We start from the raw sequence: 19,399 nt of genomic DNA, 5'->3' as shown, positions 1-19,399 counted from the left end.
GTCCTGTTGTTAGCTTGTTTTAGAGATGATAATCCCTATCTTTACTCTACTTTTTAATACATAAATGTGCTCAGTTAATGTCATCCTTAAGGTCTGTTAAGTATTCTATTGCATGCTTTGTTTTGTTCTACTTTGCTTTTTTCCCCATCTGATAACATTCCTTCTTCACAAACTTGTGCTCATCTAATTAACTGACTTATTAGGATGGGGAATTTCTTAAAATAGAAGCATTTGCACCTTCTTATTAAAAATATGGATAGAAATAGCAAGAGATACCCATAGAGATAGGGATACAGATAAAGAGGAGGGAAGGAGGGAGGGAGAGAGAAAGGGAGGGAGGGAGAGAGAAAGGGAGGGAGGGAGAGAGACCGAGAGCGAGAAACAGAGAGAGACAGAGACAGAGAAATAGAGATGAGACAGACTGAGATCAAAATCAAGGTGAAATGCCTGCTTTTTGCTAATATATCTCCTCCCTCACCTCCTACTTGCCAGTCACAGGGGTCTCCTTATTCCCAGTCCCACCTCAGCACTGCCCCTCCTGAACACAATGCAACCTCAGGAACTTTGTTCCTTCCACCTCTCCCTGGAGTGCTCTTCTCGGGTGTGCACCAGGCTCTCTGCTCCGACGTCAGCATTTCAGGGCGGGCTTCCCTTTTCCATCCATGCAAAACCGCAAGCCCCCTCTCACCACGCCATCTGTCCCACAAGCCTTCCTTCCCTAACCATGTTCTATTTTTCTCTATTACACTTAACACCATCTGACACATAATATTTTCACTTGTTTATTTATATATTATCTTCTCTTCCCTCAAGTAGAATGTTAGTGTGAAGATGAGGAAGGGGTCTTAGTCAGTTTTGCTCACTGCTGTATTCACAGCTCTGAGAACAGTGTCTGGCAAAGAATAAGTGCTCAATAAACACAGTTTGCTTTTTTCCCTTCTGGCTTTTTAAATGAAAAAAGAAAATACAAGTTGCATGTCCTAAAAGGTTTTGAGCTGAGTATATATTTCTACAACTCCATAACAGCATCTCTCCTCCTACACTGTTGTCCAAATTGGATCTGCCATGTTAGAAAGAAACCGATGGTGCAATTTGGCATCACATTGCTGTTGATTTTTAGGTGACCAGAAGGATTTGAGTTTTTATATGTTTACTGGTCACACATGTTCCCCATTTGATCTTCATTAGGAAATTTTACCCACAGCTCATCTTCTTATAGTAAATGTTCTTCAGAGTATATCTGAGTTCATGTTCCATTACTAGGAAGGAGAAACTTGCCTTGGGCATGTTTGCCTTTATCTACTGTTCTACTCCTTCCTTCCTGTATGCAGCCATGTTCAATGTTTTTTTCTATACATGCCCTGGTGAATGTGCAAGCGAGAAAAGAAGGGGAAAGAGAGAAAGAGACAGAGACAGAGATACAAAAAGAGGTAAATATGCATATATTTGTGTGACGCATGGCTTTCACAATTCACGCCACCCTTACCCTGCTATTTCCTGAGCTGCTTTTAAAAGCTCTACTGTTACCAGGATTGGCTTTGGTGTTTCTAGTCTCAAGAAAAGTAACATCACAGCATTTGGCTCTGGCTCAGAGTTAGAAAGTAGCTTGTTATATGACCACTGGCCCTGGTCTCAGCAGCATTTGCACTTCTACAACTTACGATGGTAAATAAACAGGCTAAGCTAAGGTTTCCTGCTGAAGCATTGTGAAATTAGTTACTATTTTAAGAAGCCATGAAGTTGGCAGCCAGAAGGCACCAGAATAGTGGAAGATATTCACGATTCTGACAAATGAAGGAGAGAAAGTAAAATGCAGATGGTTAAGGAGATTTAAGGAAACTCCCTGCAGTGGTGCCATTTCCAACATCTCCTGGAACATGGAAGATGGATGCTTTTCCCATTTAAGGGTGTGCAAGTACTGAATGGAGGCCAAGGCCTGTGTGGCAGAGTGGCTGAGCATTTTCAGTGACTGACCTGACCCTAGACGGTAGATACCACGCAGCAATCATCAGCCTGGGCTTCGGGATGCCACCACACTGCCAATGGCTGGACAATGCCTTCGGCTAGCAGAAGGAGGGAAGGCAATTCAGCAATAGGACACTAATGTCCCACAACACACATAAACTTCAGATCCAATGCTGTCACCTGCTAAATATCATAGCACAAGTCCCTTCATCTTTGAGTCACAATGTCCTCCTCAGGAAAATGGGGAGAATAATTCCAACCTCAGAGTATCATTTTAATGAATAAATAAGATAAAACATATCAAGACACACAAGCACATTATAAAATAAACAATAACTACGGTGCAGCAGAATGCAATTATGAAGAGGAGAATAAACAGTGTTGACCCCAGAGCGTCCAGCATGTGATCCATTAGTCCCTCACTCGTATGCAGGTGTTGAACACACTGTCCGTACAAATTAGGAAACCAAGGAGCACAGAGAAGTGGGTCACTCAGGGTTAGGGGTCTCCAACCAACCCATTTACTGTTTGGTCTTAAAGAGAAAAGAATCTGTATGTAGGGGCTGGGGATGTAGCTCAGTGGTTCTGCCTGCCTTGCAAGCACAAGGACCCGAGTTCAATCCCCGGTACCAAAAAAGAAAAGAATCTGAGTGTAAAAGGAAACAAAACAAAGGAGAGGAGGGGAGGGGAGGGGAGGGGCAAAGCCAAAAAGAATGGGACTATATATAAGGTGACTTTCAGCTTCAGTGGCAGATGACCCCGCATCTCTATCTGCTCTCTGACCCATAGAAATACAGAGAATTTAAAAATTCGTCTTGGTGATTTTTTCATAACTCTGTTCCTTTTCCCACTTTCTCAATATCCCCGGTAATCACGGCTCCCACACCTCTGGCTACCACATTTGGAGATGGGGAGAGGGGGACAATTGGTAAAAATAATTCAGCGAGCTCGTTTGGGAGGTGGAGTCTCAAATCTTTTCATAATCTCTTCCATACATGATGGTTCCGGTTTGAGAAACATACCAAGGTGCACAGACAATGCTTAATCTGACAGCAAGGTGTAACAATATTAAAAAGCAATAGCAGTTAATGCTTATATACCTGTGATGATCGGTATGCCTGGCATTGTCTGAAGTACCTACCATATACACTCATCAGATGCCCACATTGCCTCTATGCAGAGTTGCTATAGTTATCCTCACTTTGCAGATGAGGAAACTGATGTGGGAACATTAGGTAATTAGGCTAAGGTCAGATAGTTAATAAGTGGGAAAGAAGGCATTCAACTCCAACACTGAACCCCGCACCCACTGTACTTTGAAGTCAGACACAAATACATTCAAATCCTCAATAACACAATATTGAGTCGGTGTGTGACCTTACAAAAGTAGCATTACTGCTCTGTGCCTCAGTTTCCTCATGTCTACAATGGGAAATAAAACTACCTATGACTTTGTGAAGAATATTCAATGAGAAATCTAAGTCCCCATTAAGCCCAAAGACATGTAAATGTACATACACTTTTCCACTCCAAAAATGGCTTTATAATAGTGGCATTTCCGGCATGTTAATGCTGTGGGCAAAGATCCTATACTCTGCATATATATGTATAATTTCCACTGTCAGGAAAGAGAGGAGAGGACCAGCAAAATTGTGACTGACTTGGTAATATTTCCAGAAATCATTTGTGAGGCTTCACTGGACTTTGAATGATGCTGTCCTCTTAATATGCACTCAGAATAAAATTCTTTATGACCCCTCTCAGCCTGCCCCAGCCTTGGCCATCTCTGGAAATGGCATTTGATGAGGATCACTTCATCTAAAAAGAGTCATGTCTCCAAAATGTGTCCCAGCAGCGAAACTGTATTACCAATCCTTGCCCGGTAATCTATTTTTCAATCTTTCTTAAACTCCTAAACACACCAAAGTGCTGATTTTCTCTTTTTAATGGTCATTGTGCTTGTATAGATGTTTTTATAGTATCAGCAAGGCTCCTTGTAGGTCTTCCCTTAAAACCACCTATAAACTTACAGCTCATCAAATTCCATGAGAAATTTAGCTTCTCCAGTACCCTGTAAACAGAAATGTACTCACTACATTGTCTGTCACAGTTCTCAGAATCTCAGTAACAGCTGTACCTTGGGGCTTCTGGATACTCCAGCAATTCCACAGTCCACCAGAGTTGTACAGATGGCTGAATTCTTAGTATGGAGAACTGAGAGCTCGCTGTTTAATAGGGTGTGTCTTCAATGTCTACCCCATCCTCCATCTGAATTGGTCTGTAATCTGCAACTCAGCTGTTCCACTTTAGCCCTAGGATCCATTCTTTCTCATAGAGATTCTCACTGGCTCATTTACCGGACTTTCAAAAGGTTGGGTAAATTATATCTCAGAAACCCTTTGGGGCCAGTATTAGGTTAACCCTTACAGAGGGTTCTAGCTGTTCAGATGGGCCATTTACTTGGAGCCCTGCTGTTTCGACCTTTGCAGTTTACACAAAACCGATTACATCTTGCTTTTGTTAATTGCCTTATGAATCTACCCCCCACCCTTGGGGGGTACAGTTGCTTAGCTATTCCCAAGATGGCCCCAACATCCTTGTATACAGCTCTGCACCCGGTGAGAAACCCCTGCATGTGGAGACAGAATTTGTTCAGAATGCTACACTGCACGTCCTCATCACTCCTGATTCCTGTATAGGCTTGGTAATTTACCTCTTAACTTTCTCACATCCACTTATTCAGTCTATTCTCCTTAAGGCCACCTGCAATCTCCAAAAGATAGTTCCCTGGGGAAACAGCAATCCCCCTTCACTCTCAAGTGAAAAAAAAATTAATTTCACTTTCCTCGGCCTTATTATCTTCTTAATTGTCTTCTTTGCCCCCTCAGTAGCAAGGACTGTCTATGGATTTCTAGGCAGCCTTTTCTGGCTCCTGTGTTCCAGAGGACAGTGGGATCTGTGTTAACACTTAATCACTTTGATGTTAAGAGCTGCACTGTGGCTCCGGATCACCATCTATCCCACTCAGCCACCCTGACTTGAATCACAAACTGTACTCTGAGGTAAGACTTCTTTTAGATTTGCTCATTTGAGAGGACATCTAAACCTTATGATGAAGTATGGCCACCACACATGTGTCTCTATGCTTTTACAAGAACTTTGTCATAGTGCATTTCCATACAGCCCGGCAATATTTCTTCAGTGAGGCAAGCTGTAGTGTGATTCTTCTCCATGTACAGAAGGCAATGCCAGAGAGAAAGATGGGCTCTTAAGGAACTCTGGGTTTATGGTGGTGGGAACCAGGACTACAGTCAGGGGCCCTGTGATCCCATACTTCTATGGCATGAAATTTGGAACAAAGGAGATATAAATAGAAAAAGTACAGTTTCTATCTCCAAGACCTTATAGTTTCTGTCCTCCTCTTGCTCCTCACTATCTTTACACGTGTCTTCTCTAGTCTTCACAACCCCCAAATTCTGAAATGACAATAAACTTATCTATAGATTTGTAGCTCTAGTCTGTCAGATTGCCAGCACCTAGCAGCACTTATCAGCATCCACCCAATTCACTTTGTTCAAGGGTTTTCACAAACAAAATATGCAAGTGTTTGTTTAAATATTTGATGGAAATGGGTTCTAGTTTTCATCCTTTTTCACCAGACACCATTCCAATTCTTCATCCCAGGTATTCATTCTCTTCCCTCTTTTCTATCTTTTTATTCCTATTTCTCCCCTTCCCTTTTTACTTGGTTTTTTCCAAAGTATAGCACTCAATGCAGGATTAGTAATTTAGATTAGAAGAACGTGTTGAAATGAGTGCTAAAAAATGGACATGACAAAGCACCTAATGATGAGCACCTTTTAATTCCCAAATGTGTTCCAGTCCTCAGAATACCTGCTCCCCAATCATGGGAGGCAGGAAGGTGGAGAGTTAAACCTTTCACACCCTCATACAAGGCTGCTGGGCTCTGGTCCCTGCCTACTTTGCTCATTCCTTCTCATCTTATTCTCCTCATAACAAAGTCTTTGATCACACTGGATTTTAGTCCATCCCTTAGACTTTCTGACCCTTCACCTGTGTAATGACTCCATCTTTCCCTCTGCCTTTAATGTCCCCCCCGCAACATAACCACATGACGAGTGAGTTCCCTCTCATTTAAATTTTACCTTCAATATTACATCCTCAGGAAAGAGTTTTCATGACTCACCTATCTAAGGTTATACCATCCACATTCCTTTCCAGCATTTTCCCCAATTATTTATGTGACATTTAATATTACATGAAAATTTTGTGCTAATCTATTCGCTTATTATCCATCATTCTCCCCATTAAAGGTGAGTCCCATGGGAAACAGGGCAATGTTCCTGTACATTTCTAATGTCTAGCAAACTACTAAGACCTTGTCTCATAATAAAAATAGAAGGCTGCAGGTATAGCTCAGTGGTGGAACACTTGTGTGGCATGCAGAAAGCCCCCAAGGGTTTAGTCCCTAATACCACCAAAAATAGAGAGAGAGAGAGACAGCAAGACAGAGAGCAGTTAAATAAAATTAAAAACTCAGTTTATCAGTAGCACTAGCCATACTGCAAGTGCTCTGTAATTACATGTGGTTAGTGGCTACCACCCTGGAAAGCACAGTGAACATTCCAGAATGTTCTAATTGATGGCACTGACCCAGGGCAATGTTTAAATATTTGCTGAGTAACTGAATGAGCAAATACTTTCTTTTAGTCCTCACTTCAGTTTCAGATTGTCTCTTTCTCTTTGTGGCTCCTAAACCTTAAAAGTGAGATAAACTGGAGGATACAGGTAGGAAAGTATCCAGCATGATAAGGGCCTCCAAATAAATGGTACAGAAGACATGGCTGTGGAGAATACTTATGATGATATGATTATACTTTAATAATATGTGAAGAACTAGAAGAGAATTATATTTATGTGGTATTAGGGACTTAAGGATAGAAAGTAGATGTAGGGTCAAAATAGGAAAATATCCCAATGCAGCTCTCCAAATACAACAGAGGCTGATTTGGGTGTTAAGAAACTCAGTCAGTAAAAGTACTAAATCTGAGACTGAGTAGCCATGTAATACTGTATATTACCAAGTGGATTTTTAATTCATGAATAAGGAGAAAGATTTGGTTATGGAAAAATCTGCTGAGATTTCTTCAGATAAACTTCTGAAGGAAAACAAAGTATTTCTTATCCAGTGGCTCCATGACACCTTTAAAGAGTTATAATATGTCCCAGCTATTTCTAGCATCTAGTGAGTAACTCAATCTCCTTGGCCATCTATTAACTCTAACACATACAGAAATGAACAGAGATGTTTAGATGAGGACTTGGGCAAAAATTCTTGCTCTGATGGTGGTGTGACTTGCCTTATTGGCAAGGTACCTAACCAGCAGGAGTCTCACATTCTTCTTATGTAACAGGAGCTGTAAGTGCCTTACTAGGTGGGAAGAGAGAGTAAAGGAAAGAACAAAATTAAAGATCCTGGAACGCAGTGTTCACTTCGAGGGAGGATGTAACTTAACTTACCTGCCTGGATCATCAACATCCCTACATTTTTGGTATAGGTAGTGTAATCTCGATGCTATAATAGCACTGCTTTGAGTAAGTTTGAAGCAACTGTCAGAGAGAAGGAACGAGAGCCAGTGGAAGAGAGAGACATGACAACTACTGTTGAGAGTAGATATGAAATCTAAAAGTAAACCTTTATAGAGCAACTACTATGTGTCCATCCCCAGGAACACAAAGATGCTCCCAAGAACATATCAAAGAGGACAAGATATACCAATACCCATGGAGCCATAAAACAGGGCTAAATAGCACTTCAGAAAAAAGTTATTTAGAGATAAAAGAGAAATGGAGATTAATTCTAACATGAAGTGTTGAGAAGATGTCTTGGAAGGGTATTTGAGCTGGATGTTAAAATATGGGTAAGGTTTTACAAAAAAAAAGAGATGACAGAAAGTGATAAAGACATTCATTATCCTTAATAATGAAAGATCAGAATTGAAAACAATGATGGGGGGCAGAGGAATGACCTTTGAAAATGTGCCCTAATCACATGACCCTACCTGTCTTCGATATGGTTACCTGTTTAGCTGTGGATGTTAGCAAAGGGGAAGCAGGGGAAGATGCAGGGTAAGGTATGTCTAACCTCAGTGACTTGTGTAGGTGATATGCACTGGCGATTTCATCTCAGAAGCTGGGAGGGAGAAAAGAGAGGATGCTGTCAGAAAATGTCTAATCACACAACTGAAAGGTCTTTGAAAGAAAAAAAAAACATTTTTCAGGGAGATGGAGGACTTTTGGGTCAGTAACAAACTTTGCAAAGCACTACGAAGATGTCATACTTGAACTGAACAGGGGAGAGCATTTTTTACCATCCCTGCCTGTACTGCTAGGAGTACACTGTTCACTGCAACCAGAGCTGGGCCTCCTAAACTCAACAGGGGCCCCACAGCTGATTTGGAATCTCTGAGCTGTTTCTCCTTGGCTGAAATGGAGTCACAGCTCCCCCTTCTGGGAGCTGAAGTGGCAGCCAGCCCGGGAAAAGCCTGTGTGGAAAACGCTTTATTGAAGTTGGGCCTAAAACCCCCAAGCTTCTCTATGCTAGCCTGCAACAAAAAAGAGCACCTGGGAGACTGCGAGCACAGTCTTTTGAGTGAGCCTGAACCCCACTTCTCAAGGGCCTCTGAACCAAAGGGCTTTTGAGTTCCAGTCCTCTTATGGGCGATTCCTTTCTAGTAGAACTCCATTTGGCCCCAAGGTTGAAATCTGTTTTGGGGGACCAGAGCCAGTAGAAAAGGTTTCTGGATCAGTGTGTACACGTGTGTATATGCGTACATTGTGCTTACATATGCTGTGGTGCCTGCAGTATAAATTCATTTATAGAAGTAAGAGTCTAATTAAATATGAAGGGTTTAATTTGTTTAAAGTATCTGCATCCATCTATGAGTATATATTTTGCACTCTGAGAAACAAAGCTTTTCTAAATAAGCACTTCAGGTACAGTCCAGATGCTTTGCTAGGTTCTGTCTACCAGTCATAATCAGTACTGGGTCCTTTGGTATTGGTTTGTGCATAATAATCAGACATTAGAGAAAGAATCTATAGGGTGTGTGTGTGTGTGTGTGTGTCTGTGTGTGTGTGTCCCGGAGAGTAATTGAGACATTGGACCTTCTCTCTCTGGGGTCATGTTTCCAGATGGAGAAGATCTGAAATGTATCCCTGCAATGAGAAGTTTGATGAGGGAAGACAAGCGGTTATCTTGGGTGGGAGCATGGTGGTGAGGCAGGGGTAAGGAGTGATTTATAGTTCCTGGACAGGATGGTGGAGTAAAAGGACATTGATCTGACCGACGGGTGATGTGGGCTGAGTCCTGGGCATGCCAATAATTTGCTAGAGAATGTTGAAAAATTCTCATTTCCTCTCTGGGCCCCAGTGTGTTGCCTGTCTGCTCTTTAATATTCCTTCCAGCTTCGATCATCTATGGATTGGAAAAGAGTGAAAATGAGAGCAGGTCTCAACATGAAGTCTCCTCTGTCTTCACGCCCCCTACCCAAAATGAACTGGGGAGCTGCGCTCTAAACGGAGCTTCCTGAAGTGGACGCTCTGTGGCCAGCTGTGAGAAGGCTCCAGCCAAAGTCATCAGCCTCTGGCCAGAGACTGTTATGTCTGCAAGTACCTGCAGGTAGAACCTCATGCACCAGCCAAGGCAGGTTCCTGCAAATGCATGTATATGTAAATAATTTTCAAGTTAAGTATGTCTATCATTTTCCCTCACGAGAGGCCTTTTCAGTGGTCCCTTTAAGCTGAGGTAGACAAGAAGCCATGTCCCAGCATCTCATCCCTGTTTTCCCCTGGCTTCGCTGCCCGAGAGGAGGACGGCTGCCGCTTACCTTGAGAAAGTACCAGCTGCCGAGTCTGGAAGCCATGCTAACAGCAGTAAAACTCAGCATTTTTGCTGGGTAGAGCAAGCCTTTAACAGGCAGCCAGGAATCCAATCAATGGCTGGCCCCAGAGCTCAATCCCAACAGTACCTAGCCAGGGTGGCCAAGGGACTTACCTACAGAGGCTCCCAAAAGGTGTAGGAAAGGGAAAGAGGGCAGGCTCCTGAAAGGTGTTGGAAAAGAGGGCCTAGACCCAAACTGTCTTTCTGAGATTCTTCCCATGGCCCCTCTGCCCTTGGCAGTATTTTGGAGCCAAGCAAGAGATGCGAGGTGCAAATCACACAGCAGTTTAAGTCAATTACTGCCACATTCTGTCATGAGTCCCCCACCCGTGGTCTCTTCATAAATTGTGGATCTGAAGCGCGCGCGCGTGCACACGCACACACACACACACACGCGCACACACACACACACACCATCTCTCTGCCTTCTCCCAGTATCCTCCTAACTCCAGGGAGGCCACGAGGAGGCACAGTTTTGGAAGATATTCCCTGGGGGCTGCGCAACCCTGCCAGAGACAGGGAGGAAAGAAGGACCTGTCTTATGGAAGTGCTTCATCAGCCTTCTTCCACATCACCCAGAGCTGCCCCGAAAGGAAATTTCCTCTGAGACCCCGTGCAGCTGTAATGGGTGCGCAAATCCCAGATGACGCTTCCTCCTTTCCCCAAGGGGGATCTGTGCAAACTTACCTAGATTCTCCCCTGAAAGCACAGGAGGCAGGAGGTGCTGCTTCGATTACAAACCGAGAGACAGGGCAGACCTCCATCCCAGACTTGCCAATCCCCAGATAAGATGCCCACAGGCGACTTTCCCCTTTCTCTGTCACGGACTACCCAGTGTCTCCCAATTCCCATCAGAATCCTGGAGTCTGCCCAGTGTGGAATTTAAAGTGACAGCATCTTTTCGTTTGCCTCAGGGTTTGGTCATTTCCCCTTCACATTAAACGCTGGGTCTAAGTGTATATAACAGGACTCCACGGTTTGGAGGAATTTTTCTTCAAGGGTACCAGCATTAGGCTAAATAAGATGCCATCCACATCCCCTTCATTCCCCCCAAACCCAAACCCACAGCTCCAAGAGAAAGTCCACAGCGGGTTTCCCAATGACTACGTGATCCTACAGTAAGGGTCCCATTCCGCGTGAGCTGGAGAGACCTAATTAAGAACACATAAGCACACACATACAAACACACACGTACAAACATGCACACACATCGCGCGCTAAGTAGGTTACAGGACCTCTCCCCCCCTACACACACACACACACACACACACACACACACACACACACACGCATCAAACGCCAACGACGCCGCACACGCAGACACACACGACCCCATCAAGTTCCCACCATGGTACACACGTCGGGAGCGCGCGGGGCCACATGCGCCGGCACACACGCCACTTACTAAAACCCACATTCAACCCTCGGCGCCCCAGAGCCCAGGGACCCCCTCCCCTTTGCCCGGAACCCCCCCGCGAGGACTTGGCGGCGGCGAGGGAAACCAGACGAGGGTGCTGGGAGGGGGAGGGGACGGCGCCCCGAATGCGGTCCGGGGCGGGCTCCAAGGGCAGCGCAACTGCGGGGCGCTGCGCCCGGCGCCGCCTTACCTGGAGTCAATGTCCGTCTCTGGCGGAGAGCTGCGGGCGGACGCTTTTTATTCGGCTCGGCGGAAACTTGGGAGAGCCCTGCGAGCAGCTCGCATTCCGGGCACGGCGCGCGGACTGCAGGCGTGGGGGTACCTGGCTCCTAGCAGCCTGGCTCATACTCAGCCGTAAAGTCCCCTTCGCTGGTCCCGAGGACAGGCATGAATCCCGGCTCCGGAAGGCGGTCCCTACTCCCTCTGCCTGCGGCTCTCCGGCTCCGGCTCCTGTGCCCGCTCGCCTGCGCTCTCCTCCGCCTCCCCCCGCGCCGGATCAGTTCGCAGCCGTGGGGACCCGGAGCGCGGCGGCTGGCGAATGGCGAGGCGAGCCCGAGTGCGCCGCGGTCTCCGGGCGGGCGCACGGGCAGGCGGGGAGCGGCGGGGGCCGGGCCAGGCAGGGGGCGGGACTTCGCCGGCGAAGGGCGAAAATGAATGGGGGAGCGGCTGCCGGGGGCGGGGAGGGAGGAGCCGGGCCCCGGGTTTATTCCGAGGAGTGCTTGGTACGTCTTCGGGCGGAGGAGGAAGAGAAGGGAGAGGAGGCGAGGAGGGAGGCCGCCTGAGCGCGGGGAGGCCGGGGGGCACCGGGAAGCAGCCCCCGGGGGTCCCTCGGGCCTGGGGTGGGGCGGCGCCGTCTGATCCCGAGCAACCCTGGGGACCGCGTCTGTGCGCGCCTCCCGGATCGCGCTGTTCTGCGCGTCTGGAGCTTGCGCGTAGCCAGGACCTCAGTGCTTCTGAGGACGCGGTGCCTGTGCGGCTGCTTGCGTCCGCCCGAGTGCAGGGCTCTCTGGGGAGGTGCTCGAGCGCGTCCGCTTGTGTCTGCGTGTCTCTCTGTGGGTATCTGGGACCGTTTCTCTCTGTGTAGGCGGGAGCCCGCGCAACCTCAAGGAATTAAGCATCCGCTTCTCTGCGTGGGCAGGAGGCGGGAGTGGGAAGCTAAGGAGAACGCAAAGTTCTCTAGAGACCACCGGAGACCGGGCAGGGAAGACGCGAGGGCGCGCGGGCACCAAGACGTCAATACAGCGTCCAAGTCTGCGTTCAACCTGAGGTGAAGCGGGAGCTGCTGACACTGGGCCGCCTCTGAATCTGGCGAGCAGGCCCTCGGGGGATCGAGAGTCCACATTTTACAATTCCTCTATGCCAAAGCGCTCTGCTTCTGTTGGAACTTAAACCACATCCGTGATGCAGATTCCTAGTCCCTTAAAGATAAGGCCAGGGTAGGAGGCGTCGGTGAAGCTACCGGATTCAGGGGCACGGAGCAACACCAAAAAAAGTGTTGAGAGATTTAAAGGAACACAGAAAAAGTGCATGCTCTGGAGGGGCTAGAATCCTTTAGCTGTGTGACCTTGGTAAGATTACTTAGCCCTCGGCCTCAGTTTCTCACGCAATAGGATAATGTAACTACCTGTCCAATAAGGTTGATGTGGCATTTAAGTGATTTAATGTATATAAAAGCATTTAAGGTAATCCTTCCCATCTAGTGAATGTTCAATGTATGTTATCTGCTCTTATGATTCCTATTGTCAGTAGTGTTTTTAATCACACAAAGTGTGATATGAGAAAGATGTGACCAGAAGAAAGGCCTAGGCAGGCGTAGGAGCTACTGAACTAGTTGGAGGAAGAAGAGTCTTGAAGCGAAATGGAAAAGAAATACTTGAGTGATGGAGTGGGAGCTTGGGGAAATTAATGTAATTAACTAGGAAGAAGGGAGAAAAGGAGGAGATAGAGCTATCCAGAACGACCTGGGTCTCCAGAAGTCAGGAGTGAGGAGAGAAGAGGGAAGCAGCAACCAGTTCAGAGGTCCTGTACTTTTTCACTCTGAATGAGAAAAAGTCAGCACCATGGGTAGCCCGCTGGCCGCTGACCAGCCCAGAGATTTCTCTCTCTGCCTGCTGGAAACCTCCTTTCTGCTGGACAACTTTGTCTTTCACTTGACTTTTGGTCCAGGTTCAGATCTTGGCCAGTAGTTCTTGAGGAAATTCTGACTTTAATTTCAACTATGAATAAATAGTTTCACACCTTCCTTTCCCACCCATGCTGGGATAGAATGAAGCCTCAGGTTTCTCTCTTACAATCTTCCTCCTTCCTTTTCTCTCCCTCTCTTTCTCTGTCTGCTTGTACCCCACCCCTTCCTTCACTTTCCACTCCCATTCTCTCTGTTTCTTCATCATCCCCCAGCTCAGAGTTGCTTTCTTGAGCCGTAGTAGGCGACAAGCAGCCTAGCTGGCACTGCAATCCTAAAATCAGTCTGAGACATCCCACTCAGGCTGCTTCAGATGAGGATCAAGATATAGCCCAATTCCTTTTCTTAGCTCTTATATTTAGTCTTCCAAAATAAGTTGTGGTCCACATTCCTTAGAAGGAAATAAATTATCTCTGTGGAACATTTTCCTGTGGCCCCCCCTTCTTACCACACAATCAGTATTTCTCTCAGGAAATATAGAAACTTTTTGGTTCCAAATACCGTTAGAAAGACAAGTAGAGAGAACTGGTGAACTTTTACCATGAACCATGTGTTTCTTTTGGAATGATCCCTATATTGTTGTTTATATGTCTCAAAATGCTCTAAGATATGTGATGGGTAATCCCCATTTTTGCAAAATAATTGGGAAGCTCTGGTATGAGTGGAAGATCTTGATATTTAATGGAGTCACTGTATATAACCTTAAATATGAACTTAAATGTCTGGGACCATTGCATAATCCATGCCAATGGAGGATTTAGTAGCTGTTTCCCCTGGAGGAGGAGGCAAATGCTTTGCATGGGCAGATTTAAGGCTCACCAGAGCCTTATGGCTTGTGAGTTTTGAATAAAACTGTAACCTTTCTAGGACTTAGTTCATTTGCATTTGGCTCTGTTTAGCTTCCCTGTTTCTATGAAGAAAGGCTGAGAGACCCATTTAAAAATGTCTCCAAAGACTCTTTGGTCATCAGAAAAGTTCCTAGTGCAAAGCATTCCTAATGACTTATGAAGAAAGCAATCAGAACCATATGGATAACATTTCTGCAGAAATACACATGGGTGGGAAAAGGTTTAGAGGCCAAAAATATATTTCTTTTTTTCTCCTTTGCCAAAGAAAGAACATTTAAGCCAGCTTGAGATATGTGAGAAATGTCTTGTTCTTTCTTTGGGGTGGGTGTCGGTGAGCAGCTGTTAACTGTTTCCTCTGAATTTACCGAGGGCTTGCATGGGCAGGAGTTGCCAGCACATTAGGGTAGACTTAAGACAGAACTTCCTATCTGTAGATCTTAGGATGCTATCCAAATAGGACCTTTCTAAGAGTATTTTTAAAAATTGGATGTCTTATACCACTCATAGTACTGTGGACTCAATAAAAATGGACACTATTTTTAGGACCACAGTTCATTTTAAGAACTTCGAAAGTTGGGTGGGTGGGGTGGCACACACCTTTAATACCACCACCGTGGAAGGCTAAGGCAGGAGAACAAGACTGAGCTGAGCCTGGGCAACTTGGCTGTGTCCCCCCACAAAAAACATTGAAAAATAACTGGGGATGTAATTCAGTGCAAAGACTCTGGGTCCAATTCCAGTAGGAGAAAGAACCTCAGAATTGCTAAGGCCCTCCATGTTATGGAAAAAAAAATATGTGTTCACAACTGCCCACAAAATTTTGCATAGAATTTTTCTGAATCCTTTTTTGTCAGTCTCCTTCATGCAAATTTTCCCTGGACTCCAGCTTCAGGACTTTTAGAATAGATGACTTTTCTGGTCTCCCATCTGCCTTTAGTTTTATAGGTTACTTGACTTAAATTTGAGTTGAAGAAATTTGAAAAGAAAAACTGACAGGGAAATAAATAAGCAACTAAATAGTCCTTTTTTCATGAAATAGACAGGAAAAATAGATAAGTGTTTAGTGATGAAATAGAGATTCTGTTTCTCTTTCTTTACATAAAGATAAGACTTCTGTACTGTTTGTGCAGAACTCTGAGCTACCTGCTGCTGCCTCAAAAGCTCCTGTTTACAAGTCCTGTCAAGTCCCAGAGGAGTTAAAGTCCCTTAATCTGAGGTGCTTTGGGTTCCAAACAAGCTAAGCAACTGCAGAGAGAAGCCTGCATTTTTCCAGGGCTCACTGAACATGAGGTGTTAGGAAAGACATGGAGAAGAACAACTTTCCTGGTCTCTGTCTTGTGAGAACCTGAGGTCCATAATAGAGCCACACTTACACCTGAATAATCACAATGCACCCTCAGGTGTAGTTGGTATATTCAGAGACTTTGGGAAATACTGGAAAATCTAAAAGGAAAAGAAAATGTTTGCGTCTATATGGGCATAACATGTACCTATAAACAACTAGTTCTATTTAGTTTTAAATGCAGTTGGGTTAAAAGGGGTAGTTATTGAGTGATGATTATGCATCAGTAGCATTCAAGCCTTCCGTATCCCTCAGGTTGACATGAGCACCTTTTCATTCAGTGAACATGCTATGTAGGACCCACTCCCTTTTTCTCTTTCTTCCTGCCTGCCACTTCCCATATGCATCCCATCCGAACTCTGCTGGGGCAGTATCTTAAAAAAAATTCTTATCCATTATTCTACTTATTCACAGGCTGGTGAACTTGTAACTACTTAACAAAGTCAGAATTCTTCTGCCCAGATTTCAATGACCTCGCTCTTCTGGCCTCTGTGTTCTTTTCATTTTGTCTATGTCTACTTATCACCATGTACCTTCTCTGTCAGCAAAAAATTAACTACTCACTAGTTCTTAGTTCCTAGTATCCCCCTCTTTGTGCCCTTACTTATGCTGCTCCTTCGACTGCTAGCTTTTTCTCTCCAGCAACTCTTTCACATCTACGTGACTGAATTTGACCTCTCCTTAAATATTGAGTTCCTCTACCACTTCAGTTCAGATAAAGCCCATTTTTGACATGAAATATGCAATAATGACCTGACCCTATGTACAATCTGACCCTGACTTTCTGTCCAGTATTATGCCTTCCACCTTCTACTCCAACCAGACTAGTCCTCTTCCACTTACTAGAGCTTACCAAGTTCCCTTCTGCCTTTATACTTTCATGCTAGCTTCCTACTCCTAGTCAAGTCCTTCTAACCCTTCAAGTAGCAGTGTAAATGTCACTTCCCTGACTCCTAACCCAAGGTTGTCAGCTCTCTCACAAACCTTAGTGTCTCTTTCATAATGTGTATCATCATGGCAATGGAATAGTTACTGGTGATGGTATTTGCTTAATGTTTCCTCAGCTGGAACTAAAACATGAAGGCATAAAATATATATTCATGATAAAAAATTGGTACACAAATATGAAATGAACACATTGATTAGTCCCTATGACTCAATAGCTACTCAATGTGCTTCACATGTATTTCATTTAATCCTTCAAACACTTCTGCAATCACACTGTTAGTGGTATGCTCATACCCCATTTTCAGATGTGGGAAACTGAGGCAAGAAGAGGATAAACAATTTCTCCAACATCACATACCAGAATCTGGATTCAAATCCAGGATATTCAGCTACAGAAATCAAAATATGGTCAGTATGCTACTTAACCCTTTATGTGGGAGGACCCTAGCATATATTTATTCAGTAAATAGAAGTTCTTTCTAATCTCTTCAATCCTTAAATATATTATGTCTCTTCTGAATCTGCAATCTTCTTCATTTTCTGATGGCTATTTGCATGTGTCTACTTTGCTCTTGGTATTCACCACTATTGGCTGTAGCCTTTCAGCAAGCATACCGATGTTCTGAAACCATGCTACAACATACTAACTTCTTGACTGGTGCTTGCACCTATGCTGGTAAGGATCATCAGGCTCTCCCACCATGGGAATGGATGTGTCTGTACATGAACACGTGCAAAGTGGTTTGCTAAGCATGCCCAGCTTTCTCTTTCCTCCCTTTTCCTTTCATGTTGGTAAAATTTCACTTTTCTTAACTCTATGAGTAGCTAAACATTTATCCGGGTGATATATAATCCCAAAAGGAGTCCAGGAAAATATCCCATTATCTGAAGCTCAAAAGATTTCTCTGTTGCAAACCCCTTTGATATCCAGTTTGAGTTAATAATCCAACATATGTAAGCCTTCTGAAATCTCCCATATTTATCCCTTCTTTTGCTCTGTTGGGTTTTTTTTGCAATCTTACATTTTTGCAGTAACTTCAAGATGAGGTAGGCCCAGCAGGTAGCTCCATTCTACGGAAGAGGAAACATTACCTCAGGGTCTTCAGATGACTTGCATGAGGAAAACATTTTGTAATGTAAGACTTGTAACTTGAACCTGTTTTTCAGACTCCTTGAGGCCGATGTACTGGTTTTTAGTTCTTTGTTGTGTGGTGTTCTAGGTGGTTTTGGCTATATGACATTCTAGTTCCTCCTAGGCCCTCCCCTTTTCTGAAAAGGCCTGCTCACTCTCACTTTGAGCCTTGGTCCACTAGGGGGAACCCTACATAGGCTATTTTTAGATTTTGCCTCACATCCATTTTCCTCTTCTGCTAACAGCACCTTTATTTTCCTTTGGGAAGCCACCCTTTTGAGTTTCACACTCCATGTGTTTCTAGAGGGGTTGATTCCACACTTTAGATCTAAGGCATATGGCCAAGGCTGGCCATTCAGAGCTTTCTATCCCAGTGGTTACTGTGATTGATTTAGACATGGGCATCTACACAGAGTCAGCCCCAGAACATTTGCTAGAACCTTTATTTAAAAATCTTCCTAAAAATAAAATAACCATAATGGACACACTTAGTAGGTAGGATCCAAGCCTGGAGTTCTGGTGATTAACTTTGCCACCACAATGAAGAAACCTAAATGGCAATGGAGGAACCATGGATAAACCATAAAGTGTATCCAGATCTTCCTGAAGTCATTGATCAATGCTTGACTCTATAAGCCAGTAACATTCTGTTCTACTTAAACAAGTTTGGTCTGGATTCTTGTCACTTGCTACCAAGTATATCCTTACAGAGCTCTGGAAATCAGGGTGACTGAGTTTTAGGTACAGAAGTTTGAATCACTAGAGAGACCAGAAGTAGTACTTCCAGTAGGGTAGTGGATCCAGAGCCAGCTATTAATCCAGTTCTGCTTCTAGTAAACGCTCTGCCCCAGACAAGTCAAGTCTTCTATCTTTCTGGGCCATATATTCTCAACCAATGAAGTAGGCAGAATTTTAAGATGATTCCCCATCACCTCTGACCTTGCTAATCCCTCTCCTTTCATTGAGGGTAGAACCTGTGGGTATAATGAGATCTCTATCACTCATGTAGTTATGTTATATTATATAGTGTCCTGGGTGGGTCAGTTAAATCAGGTCAACTTTTAGAAGCAGAGAGTTTCTCTGGCCATTTGCAGAAGATGAAGTCATACTGATGCACCCCATCTGAGCTGTAAGAAAGCAGCCCCTAGGTTGTGAGGTGCGTATGAAGGTTGCTTGTCAAGGAAGAATGAGTAGCCTCTAGGTGCTGACATGTGTCCCCAGCTGACAGCTATCAGGGAAATAGGAACCTATCTCCTACAACCACAAGGAAACAAATTCTGACTACAACCATTGAAGTTCCAGATGACAACCAGATGACCTTTTAATTTGAATCTGTTGAGGTTCTGAGTGAAGAATCTAGTTAATCTATACCTAGCCTTCTAACCTATGGAAACTTGAGACAGTATATATACATGTTCTAAGCCACCACATTTGTGGGAATTTGTTACACAGAAATTGAGAATGAACATAATCTATAAGTAAAGTAGCAGGATCAAATCACCTCCACCATTATATAATCCTGTGGCAACTTCTCCTGGTGCTAAGCTATCCATGAATTTCGTATATATCCCACCCTCGTTCCTATTCATAAATAGCCCCAGG

General features: G+C 44.4%; 1 protein-coding gene across 4 annotated transcripts in view; it reads right to left on the bottom strand.

The window, feature by feature from the left end:
- The window catches only part of Brinp1 (BMP/retinoic acid inducible neural specific 1), a 168,522-nt gene extending 156,597 nt beyond the window's left edge, over positions 1 to 11,925 (bottom strand). For 2 of the 4 annotated variants that reach the window (XM_004849477.4, XM_087183292.1), the window contains exon 1: positions 11,536 to 11,912. The gene's annotated coding sequence lies outside the window, so the exon portion shown is untranslated. Of the gene's footprint in view, positions 1 to 10,615; positions 11,156 to 11,535 lie in introns of those variants that run through there. The other 2 variants (XM_004849475.4, XM_004849476.4) reach the window with 2 other exon arrangements.
- Between the last annotated feature and the right edge of the window lie 7,474 nt (positions 11,926 to 19,399).

Source organism: Heterocephalus glaber, unplaced genomic scaffold, assembly GCF_053883595.1.
Source record: "Heterocephalus glaber isolate CG9 unplaced genomic scaffold, H.glaber_assembly_v1.0 deba00001479, whole genome shotgun sequence".
NCBI lineage: Eukaryota > Metazoa > Chordata > Mammalia > Rodentia > Bathyergidae > Heterocephalus > Heterocephalus glaber.
The sequence above is the reverse complement of the archived record's forward strand: the minus strand, read 5'-3'. Positions and strand labels throughout refer to the sequence as shown.